Source organism: Myotis myotis, unplaced genomic scaffold (assembly GCF_014108235.1).
Source record: "Myotis myotis isolate mMyoMyo1 unplaced genomic scaffold, mMyoMyo1.p scaffold_m19_p_13, whole genome shotgun sequence".
Classification (NCBI taxonomy): Eukaryota; Metazoa; Chordata; class Mammalia; order Chiroptera; family Vespertilionidae; genus Myotis; species Myotis myotis.
The window spans coordinates 17,677,760-17,689,352 of record NW_023416317.1 but is presented as its reverse complement, the minus strand read 5'-3'; the positions used below and the strand labels follow the sequence as shown (position 1 = coordinate 17,689,352).

General features: G+C 40.1%; 1 protein-coding gene across 1 annotated transcript in view; it reads left to right on the top strand.

Annotated features, from left to right (window-relative positions):
• The first annotated feature begins 806 nt into the window (after positions 1-806).
• The window catches only part of LOC118668585 (voltage-dependent L-type calcium channel subunit alpha-1D), a 287,039-nt gene continuing 276,252 nt past the window's right edge, over positions 807-11,593 (top strand). Inside the window, exon 1 of the mRNA XM_036333801.1 lies at positions 807-904. The gene's annotated coding sequence lies outside the window, so the exon portion shown is untranslated. The remainder of the gene's footprint in view (positions 905-11,593) is intronic.

Sequence of the window (11,593 nt, the reverse complement as noted above, 5' to 3'; positions counted from 1 at the left end):
CAATGGATTGAATTTACACAAAAATACCCTTAAGAATGAATTATTTATTGCCATTGTAACCTTCCACTTGAGATACAACCAGTGTTACATACTTAAAGGGTTTAATGCTTTTTGTTTTTGTTTGTTTGTTTACATATTATCTTAATTTGGGCCTTCAACTTGTGATCTATTTAAGGCAAAACTGACATTAAATTAATAAAACTCATCATATGACCTGTGGAATAATAAACATGGTCCAGTTATAGTTTATGTTATTTTGGTAAACTTAAATTCATTTATCTTGAAGGCTCACATATTAGAAATACTATTTTCCCGACTCAATTGTACATATAACATAGAAATTGATGTAAAAGAGGATACATTAAAGATCACTCTGAATTACTGAAACGCTATAATTTAATGGAGATTAACTGTCACAATATGAAAAGGCATTCACTCATCTGTATATTGCCTATAGCCTTGAATTTAAGGAATATTACCTGCTCTCGACTTTGAAGGAGAAGCTCAATATTCATTATATAAAGAGAGGTTATAAATTACACTTTGCCATTAAAAATCATTAACTCAAAAGATAATAGAATAACCAATTTCACAATAAAATTACTGCCACTGCTGTGATAAAAGAGCTTGGCCTAGGTCAGGAGCGGTTCTTTCTACCGTTGCTCAAGAACACTAGAAGGATTAAAAATTTATGGATTGCCTCCTAGAAACAATGATCGGGTACAGAAATGTAATAAAATACCCACTCTCCTGTGTCTTCCCAAGCTGCCCTGTGCCATTTCATTTTATGATTCTATTAGTGTGACAACTTTCCAAAGCTCTAGAAACTGTCTTTTGGCGAAGATGAAGATTTTCAAGCCAGAAGATTTTTCATTGAAAATCCAGAGGCAGATGGCGTAGAAAGGTAATGCTAGAATGTGAACCAAATAGAATTTCATTTTGTATATTTTATATATTTGTGATTTTATCTTACTTAGATTGCTGGTAAGTTCAAGCAAAAAAAAAGTAAAATAAAAAGATAGTATTATTAAAAAATGTCATGCAATATAAATGTTTTTCCTGGTAAAATTATATGAAAAATACGATGCATTTTTTTCCTTTTTTTAACGATACAGTTACTTTTATGTGAAATCTTACAGCAGCAAAAGCTGGCAAAGTTACTATATCTAGTTTTGAAAAGGTACTTGTGTCTTGAACATTTCAGACAGTTCTAAGTTTTTGGTGTTGTTTGTTTAGAGTATTTTAACGCCCGGTGTGTTTATATAATAATCAACACTGGAAAATAATCTCAGGGGGGTAGTTGGTGACAGATGTAACTTACTTCTAAGGAATTTGGGGGAAATTGGGTCTTTTTACTTGTAAATGTCTAACAATCATGTATTTCCTAAGTATTGATGGATGCTTTCATAGAGAAAGGTGTTAGTTTTCTTTCAGTGACCCCTTTCCTATCTTTGTTTTTTCCATTGATGGCTTTTTATTCTTCAATAATGAAACACCTGAGAATATACACAGTTTCAAACTTTCCATTTATCTGTTTTTGAGCTAAATTGCCTGTGGTTTAGTAAAGGTAATGGAAATATGATTACCCAGGTGAAACATTACCAGACGGGCATTTTCTGCTTCCTACAGTTTCTTGCACTTAAAGTAATGTACTGAAAACTGAGGCTTGGGAGGAAAGAATGCCCGTCCTCAGCCTATGTAATAGAATATTTGTGAATAAACATCTCAAATTCTTTAGTCAGTGAATCCCTGAGGATTTCAGTACATCATCTGTAGAAAGCAGCCAGGAGACCTGTTGAAAGGCATATCATACCAAAGAAATGAGCCATGCAGCTTGCACTTGCTAGAAATACATCAACTGAACCCAACTAATGGGTCATCTTAATGTCATATTTCGGTGTGTCTTCACAGAATAAGCAAGAAGTCTTTTCTTTCCCTTGAAGAAGTTGACTGGTTTTTAAAGTTCTGAATAGTATAGATCTTTCCTGATGTGAGCTAGAAAGATCTTTTTCAAAGGTATCATTGACCATTAAAAAAGGAGCAGTTTTTTGGATTTTCGTCTTGGAGGCTGGTAGTGCAAAATAGGTTTCAGAGGCAAAGCCAATGAGTTTGTCATTCTTCTTAAGTCTGGCAGGGGGTAAATGTATTAACATTGGGAAACAAACGAGAACTAACCTTTTATGAAAATATGCATTAGGCCCTCATCTATCAGACATATCATTTCATTAGAACTATTCTTTTTAGAGTTATTAATAGTGCATGTGACTGAGCAGAACAAAGCAAACTGCTGACCGTGCAGTCTCATGGTGTGGCCCTCCTGCTTTATGATCACCTATTCTTTGAGATGCAGATTGGGAGAAAACAGCATTTTAAAAGCCCAAGAATACACAGACTCGACTTTCTTTTGACCAACTACCCAGCTTTTGAATCTAGTTTTATTGAAAACCATCGCCATCAGATGTATGCGTACTAAAATACTTTACTTTTCACTTAAACTGAAAGGATAAACAACAATCCTTTGAGACTCAATAGTATTTCTTTCAATAAATATTTAGGCAGTTCAATTTTGCATAGAATTAATTACGCAAAGAATCTTGACTGGACAGTTTCAGGATAAGAACATTGGAAAACTACATTGGAACACTGTTAGGACAAAGCTCCACACTTCTGGCACTTTGAGTTTTTAATATCTTCCTTGGTATAGGGGAGGAAAAAGTTTTCCTTAACCCTTATGTTTGTGGCTGGTCTGAACATTCAACTGACAAAGATTAACAAGAGAAAAGCATGCAACTTCGTTTAATATAAGTTTTACATGACACAAGACCCTTTGTAAGGAAATTAAGACCCAAATAAATGGTTAAACCTGAGTGTATCTATGATAGGCTTGATGAAGAATGGGAAGTCAAGGAAAGGTAGGATAGGACGAAGAGTATAAGCTAAGTGTAGTCAATTGGGGAAACTCGGGAAGGATGCTCCTTTCCTCTGGCTAGAGAAAAGGCACCTCTCATATGAAGGTTTTATGACTGGCTTCAGGGAAGGTCTGAAAGTCTTTTCTGCACATGACAACTTGAAACATTAAACATGCCAAGGTGCCATATTTTGGTAGCATGTTCTGAGCCCCATCACTGCCATGGAACTAATTGTCGCTTACATTGAATATTCATACATATTATTTCCTTTAATATTCAACCCAGGACAGAGCAAGGATGTTTATCCTTGTTTCATTTGGGGGGAAATGGGTGCTGCAATAAACCAAGTGACAGAACCTGCCTCTGTATAGGTAGAGCCAGTACCCATCACCACAGTGTTCATCCACAAGACCTCCCTGCCTCACTCTCCTGGGACTCATCTGGGATCTCAGCCCTTTGGCATGCAAGGAATCACTGATAAGTAAATGTTAATGTACCAGTGGTAACCCAGGTAATATGCACTTTACCTGAGCTATGTCACTGGCAGCTTACACGGTGGATGTTTTAGGAAGATAGGAAAGATAGTTTGGTTTTTTTTTAGGTTGCTTTTATTATCATTATTTCTTTTTTTTTTTTTATTAGTTAAGGTATTACAAATGTGTCCTCATCCCCCCCATTAACCCCCAACCTCCCCCCCCCCCCCCGCCCCGCACACTCATGCTCCCATCCCCCTGTTGTCCATGTCCATTGGTTTGGCTTATATACATGTATACAAGTCCTTCGGTTGATCTCTTCCCCTTACCCCCGCCCTCCCCTACAGGAAAGATAGTTTTATCCTAGTAAGACGATGGGGCTGGGTTGTGAAGGAAGGAAAAATAAAAATGTTGGTGCCCATAACATTTTGGGGAGCATTTTTGCAAGCCGCTCATGCTTGGCTTACCTCTTAATTTTGTGACTGAGCTTTCTCTTTCTGGAGCTGGCTGCAGGCTTCCTTGTCTCTCACTCCTTCCCTGCTGAACAGCTCAGTACATTCACTCCCACAGGCCTGGACTTAGGAAGATGTTTCTGGCTCTCCCTCCTTCTCTTCAGTTGGGGCAAATAAGGCCAAGATGCTTGGGTGCTATGATGCTTTCAGGGGCTGGTGGCTGGTGATATAATCTGTGGAATGTCCAGGATCTTTACTTTAAAAAAATTTTTTTAAATGAGATATAATTGGCATATAACATTATATTAGTTTCAGATGTGTGACATAATGATTTCATATCTATATCAATAAAAGGGTAATATGCTAATTGTTTTCTGGACGTCCTTCTGGACCAAGCCACAGCGGCTGTGAGGGCCGAGGGCTGGTGGCATAGGAGAGGCAGCGGCATGGGCCAGTCCAGAGCCGCGGCCCCTTTTGCAGAGGCATTGCTGGAGAGGGGGCTGCTCGGTCCTAGTCCCAGTGCTGCCCCTTCTGCAGAGGCAGCCACAGAGGCAGTGGCACGGGCCTACTCCTGGTGCCATGCGTCTGCAGAGGCTGGACGGGATGTGACCTGCTGAGCCTCAACCTCCCACAGCCCCTCCCCCAGCTGGCCTGGCCCCAGATCACCCCCACCAACCAGTGGGCAGGGGGCGGGGCTAGCACTAAGAAGAGAGGGCCAAGGCTGCGGTGGCTGGCAGTGGCAGTAGCAGCGGGGGTGATGGGAGTGGCGCCTTCCCCTGATTGCCCTGGTGGCCTCCTGCAGAGGGAGGCCAGACTTCGGCTTAAGCCTGCTTCCCGCGGGGAGCGAGCCTAAGTCATCAGTAAGACATCCCCTGAGGGCCCCCAGACCGGAATAGGGGGCAGGGTGGGCTGAGGGACTCTCCCCACCCCACCAGTGCATGAATTTTCATGCGCCAGGCCTCTAGTTTGTATATATTGTGAAATGATTTTACAATAAGTCAACATCTATCATACATAGTCACAATTTTACCTTGTGATGAGAACTTTTAAGATTTACTTTCTTAGCAACTTTCAATTATTATAGTCAGGTATTATCTTTTAAGTATTATTAACTATAGTCATAATATTACACATTACATCTCCATGACTAATTTTATACCTGGAAGTTTGTATTCTTTGACCACCTTCACCCATTTCACCCACCTTCCACCAGCTACCTCTGGCAACCACCAATCTGTTCTCTGTATATATCTAAGTTCTTTTTCTTTTCACTTATAAGTGAGATCATATAGTATTTGTCTTTCTCTGCCTTATTTCACTTAAGGGCCTCTAGGTCCACCTATGTTATTACAAATGAAAAGATTTCCTTCTCTTTTATTGCTGAGTAAGATTTCATTTATATGCCATATTTTTTAAATATATTTTTATTGATTTCAGAGAAGAAGGGAGAGGGGGAGAGAGATGAAAACATCAGTGATGAAAGAGAATCATTGATTGGCTGCCTCCTGCACACTCCACAATGGGGATTGAGCCTGCAACCTGGGCATGTGCCCTTGACTGGAATTGAACCTGGGACACTTCAGTCCACAGGCCAATGCTCTATCCACTGAGCCAAACCAGCTAGGGCTATATTACCGTATTTTCTTTATCCATTCATCCACTGATAGATACTTAGGTTGCTTCCTTCACTTTTTTTTTCTTAGCATTTTTCTGCTCATACAAATTTCCATTAGGTTATTAGAAGTTGGGGATGGAAGTTAGAAGAGGGGAAACTAGCAACCTAAAGCAATTCATGGTAGTTAGCTAGGGCTGAGTTCCAGATGGAGGCACTCAGAGAAACCATTATGAGAGGCAGGACTGGATTGATCCTTCATGATAGATAGGGTTAGGATAGGCTGAGATGTTAGGTGACGATGCCAAATCCTTTCTCTATCTGTATGTTTTTGTGTGTTAATCCTCATCTGAGGATATTTTTCCATTGATTTTTAGAGAGAGTAGGAGAGAGGAGGAAAGACGCAGAGAGAGAAACATCAATGTGAGAAAGATGTGCTCTGACCAGAACTGAATACTGGGTCCTTCAGTCCACACAGGTCGACACTCTATCCACTGAGCCAAACCGGCTAGGGATCTTTCTGTATGTTTTATTAGAGAGAATATCATGGATTTTCTTTGGGGTTAGATTCTTGAGTACTATTTCTTAAAACACTTTTGGAAAAAGTGTTCTCTTTCCCCCCATTTGCTGTGTTATGCTAAAGCTGCACCGCACCAATAGCTTTAAGTCGCCCACCATCTGAGCATTCTAAATCAGAAATCCAAACGAGAATTCCAATCCTCACTCCACCATCTGGGAGAAGTCATTTAACTTCTCTGGATCTGAAAAAAAGAAAAGAAAAAAGGTTAATTAATAATACCCACCTTGAGGAAATGTGGGCAAATTAACTAACAGCACCTTACACGTAGTAACGGCTCAACAATAACAAGGTCCTGTTCCCTCCTCCTCGGCCTTAAGTGATAGATTTGTTTTATCCGTCTGGCTTCTGGCAGCATGTGAAGAATGTGGTACCTCTGCTGAAATGCTTGTCTCTGGAATTTGGGTCAATCTTCTTGGGAACTAAATCCTGCCTCCTCACTGGTAGCCACCCACCCAAAGACCCTCATTTCTGTCTGGGAAATGGATGGTGGTACACTTCTTGGTACATTGCCATCCACAACCCCGAAGAGCCCTGGGACACATGTTAGCTGCTTAGGACTGGAATGCGCTGATACCAGGCATATACGTTAAAAAGTGAGGGCATTTGTTAGCCATGGACAAGTGTGTACTGCTAGGTAATCAGAGGTTTCCCAGTGAGCTGATCTAGCACAGAGCTACAGTAATTTTTTTTGCATATATTTCCCTGGGTGGCCTTCTATATAATCCTACTAGTGGCCCGGTGCACAGATTTGTGCACATTGAAAAGAAATTAATTAGAAGAAATATTTTAATATCGCTATTCGCCCTTTCTCTATAATAGATGTGTCAACCAAATTCACATCGACAATGACAGAAACACATGCGTGCGATTGGCGCCAGTGAGAGCTTTATATGTATTGTGCATGCGCGACTCAACTTAGCCTTTTATATATATAGACTAGAGGCCCAGCGCATGCAAATTCATGCACTTGGTGGGGGGGGCGGTCCCCCAACCCAGCCTGTGCCCCTCTTGCAATCCAGGACCCCTCAGGGGATGTCCACCTGCTGACCTAGGCCTGATCCCCCGGGGAGTGGGCCTAAGCTGCCAATCAGACATTCCTCTGGCAGCCCCAGAGCCCTTGACTGTCAGACATCCCCAGCGTTCCTTAGCACTGCTGTGGAGGTGGGACAGGCTCCCATCACCACTGCTGTGCTTGCAGCTGTCAGCCCAGCTTGTGGCTGAGCAGAGCTCCCCCTATGGGAGTGCACTGACCACCAGGGGGCAGCTCCTGCATTCAGCATCTGCCCTTGGTGGTCAGTGCGCATCATAGTGACCGGTCATTCCTGGTCATTCTGCTGTTAGGTAATTTGCATATTACCCTTTTATTATATAGGATAGTAGTGTAATCAGATGGGGCAGATACGCTGGTTAAACCTGCTCTCTACTAGCAGAGAGGAAGAAATGACCTCTATGCTCTATTAATTGAAACATCATACTGGGCAAGTAGCCAGTATGAGAGGAGAATCTGGTTTTGGAAATTGTTCTAACCCTAGAAATTGAAGAAAAGGGGAGTTTGCACGATCACAGGCCCTCCAGCAAGCTAAATAACACCCATTTAAAAGCTAAATGTAATTTCAGAGTGAAACAGATACACACCTATAAGTCCTTATGCTCCAATGTCACCCAATAAATTCGATAATATTTTAAAAGAATGATAACAGCAAACGGCAATGTTTCCAGTCAGAGAAACAAATCCAAGGCCAAAAATTCCCCCAAGCCCTAAAAGGCAAAACCATCTGTTTTAACATTTGCTACTAACCCTGGAAGGGAAGGACCTTGGTGGCTCTGAGGATTGCTTCTGCTGGACAACCATCTCCTGCACAACAAGGCCACCATCTTCCAAGTCTGCAGGGGGCCTCTGTTTTCCAGTCCTTGCTCTAACTCTTAGCTAGCCAGTAGGGAGGGATTGGATTCATGTTGGAGAGGGTGTTTATCCGTTGGGAGATGAGGCTAGGGTTGGTGTTGGGGACAAAGCCTTAGAGAAGCTTTTAGACTGAGAAAATGATGTTACTTTAAATAGTCATAAAAAGGGTCACTTTTCTGAAATGTTTGAAAATAAGCTTTTCATGTTTTACGCAGATGACTAAACTCTTAATCAGAGTGGACTTTGAACTGGAAAGTTGAATGGTCACCTGGTGGAAAAGGGAAATTAAAGGTAGTTCTAACTATGTGAAGAGAAAATTGACACAGTCCTTTCCTGTTACTTAATTATGGTGTGATATGCAGACTCCACTTTAACTAGGTCCTGAACCTGTGTAAGGTGATGGCCTAAGATAGCTCAGAAAAGGATACCCTGAATAAAGTAGAGGATTTTAAGGATGGAGGAGGAAAGGGTTTTCTTTAGGGAGTGCTTTTGCCCGCCCCAAAGCCAAAGGTTAAATTTTCTGTGCCCCCGAGGTTCATTATATTTCTGAGGTTAATGATGGATTGATGTTGTGATGAACCCTCTATATTCCCTTGACTCCTCTCCTCCATATCCAAAGCCTGGATTTTTGTTTTGTTTGGTTTTGTTTTCAATGTGAGTAAAGACCAAACATGAAGTTATCACTATATAGTCTAGGTCAAATCTTGATTTCAATATCTTTTGAGTTGAAAACTTGTTTTCAATGGAAATTTTAATTTAATTCTGTTCTTTTAAAAACAATGAAGCAAAATATTTTAGGGTTTTTAGATTGCCTGTGATAGTTATGCTTATACTGAGTTATCTCTAAATAACCAGTCAGGCTGAAAGATTTAGCACACATATGGTAAAAGTTAGAGCGAATTAAAAGCATGTTGTGTCACTGATTAAAATGTTGTAGGTATACTTGGGCTTAGCAAAATCGGGAGGTGAAATCATTATGGCAGGGATTTTTAACCTGGGACCTGCGAATGGTCTTTTAAAAAAATATTTTTAAAAATTGATTTTAGAGAGAGAGAGAGAAGAGAAAGGGGGGAGAAAGAGAAACATACAAGTGTGAGAGAAACATCAATCTGCCACCTTCTGCACATTCCCTACTGATGAAATCTGGGCATGTGCCCTGACCGGGATCAAATCAGTGACCTTTTGGTGCACAGGATGACACCCAACCAACTGAGCTACACTGGTGCCAGGACATATGGGTGGTCTTTAGAAATTCTGTGAAGGCCCTCCGATTAAAAGCAAGATTTTGCATGTCTGTGCTTTTGTCTCAGGAGAGGATTTCACCAGATTCTCAAAAAAGGTCCATGTTTCCCTCAAAAGATTAAGGGCCACAAACATTTGAAAATGCTCGGTACATTGGAGTAAATTTTAAAAAAAGATAAAAAGGAACTTCTCTGAACATCTCTACCTTCTCTTTCCACATGAAAGGCTGAGAATGTTTTACATGTCATAGGATATTCTACTTAACATTCTATTAATAATTTTAAATCCAAATGCCATGGTTATAAAAATTATTTCAGAAATAGAGAAGTTATTTAAAAAGAAGGACCTTGATTTACAGTGTGGTATAATCTTAATAATTCAAATGAAAATTTTCCCGAGAATTGGTGAGCTATAGGGAAGATGGAAGCCCTGGTGCTGTGGGTGGAAAATGTTACCTGAGCACCACTGGGAGGCGCTGTGGCACAGGGAGTGAAAGGAACCCAGCATCTAATATTCCCTAGCTTTCAACTTCTTGAGACCTTGGACAGGTCATTTAATACCATCCTGGGTCAGTTTTGTCATCTGAAAAATGAGATCTGTTCTCAATGTGTTTCAGTGAGATGAAAATGTGATAGATAGAAAAGTGTTTTTTATTTAAAAAGTGTATCGTGGCTATTAAAATAAATATGTTGGTAAAGATTGCCAAGATATATTATTAAATATAAAGAGTAAGCTGCAGAATAGTAATCAAAGCATGGTGCTTTTTTGTGTATGAATTTTTAATCAAATTTTTGTATATGCTAATAATATATAGTGTTATTATTATTACTATTATTTTACTAGAAAAATAAAACACTGGTTAGGGAATCAGAGTGGGGAGGCAGGCTTCTACTTTTTATTATTGCTATTAAAAATATTAACAGGGATATCTGAGCAGTGGGATTATGGATTGTTTTTGTTTTTATTATTTCCTCTTTAAAAACTAAAAATAATTGTTTATATTAAAATGAAAGATCCTTGGGAAAAGGGTGCTGTGTAGATGTAGGATTGTAATGAATGAATACTAATCATGGCTGATTTCAGGCCCGGCCATAGAAAGGAGGGTATTTTCAGGAAGGTGCTTCCCAAGGATGAGGGAGCACCACAGGTTCACTTCTGCAGGTCCCTTAATTAGAACCAACTCAGAGACAGTTCTCCTCGCTAAGAAACCTGTGTCCCTGGCACAAGGTGGCTGTGAGAATTGGGCTGGACTGATTTGCAGGTAACGACCCAACGCCTGCGCGAGAGCATCACTCCAGCAGCTGTGCCCTCTCCCAGATGTTTTCCCTTTCTACTGGACCAGGCTCTCAGAGTACAAACCTTCACAAATGTCGGCCATTTTCGGAAAACCCTCCGTCCCCCCCACGTTCTTTCCCAACTGCTGCCCTGTTTTTCTGCTTCCCTTTACTGGCTCCTTTAAAGTATAGTCTGTGCTTGCTCTCTCCAGGTCCTCCCTCCCATTCTGTCTTTCAACTTTTTTTTATGATGAATTTTAAAGTGATATAACAGCTCAGAGGGAATAGTAGAATGAACTACCAGATACTTCTCACCCAGTTTTAACGATCAATCATGCTAATTTTGCTTCACCTATATCCTTATTTATGTCTCTTTATTCATATATTGAAGTAAATTTCATATACCATGTCCCTTTATCGGTAATATCTCAGAGTGTATTATAAAGGATAAAGACCCTTGTACATGACCAACACCTTAAAAATGAATGATTTTTAAATATCATTAGATGTTCATTTGGCCTTGAACTTTCTAATTGTCTCATCTATGTCACAACTTTTTCTTAACAGTGTTTGAAACAGAATTTAAATAATGTCCATTTGTCGCTTTTGTTTTCTGTTCTCTCTCTCTCTTCCTCGCACTCCATCTTCCCCTCACTTGTAATCTGTGTATTGAAGAAACCATGATGCTTGCCCTTTAGTTTTTCAGTCTGGATTTTGCCGATTGCACCCCTGTGTTGTAGTGTAACAGATTTCTCTACCCTCTGTATTTCCTAAGAATTGGTAGGTGAATCTAGAGGGCTGATCAGATACAAGTTTGATTTTAGGGATGTGGGGCCAGGACTACTTCAAAGGCGGTAGTAGTGTCTTCCCTGATGACACTTATAAAATCTGCTTGTTTGTCTTTTTGAGGTGCTAGTAGTTGTTGATGACCAGTGTTTATTTCCATTAATTCATTAGGGGTTCCAAAATGGTGATATTTGAATTTTATCATTGCTTTTTCAATTATTAGCTGGATACCTTTTAGAATGAAATTTATGTGTATCTACTATTAATGGTACAATTTGTAATCCAAAGGCAGGATACATTCTTGATTCTTTTATTTACTAGTTTCAAAATAATGAGTTCCTTAGCATTTCCTAATCTGATTT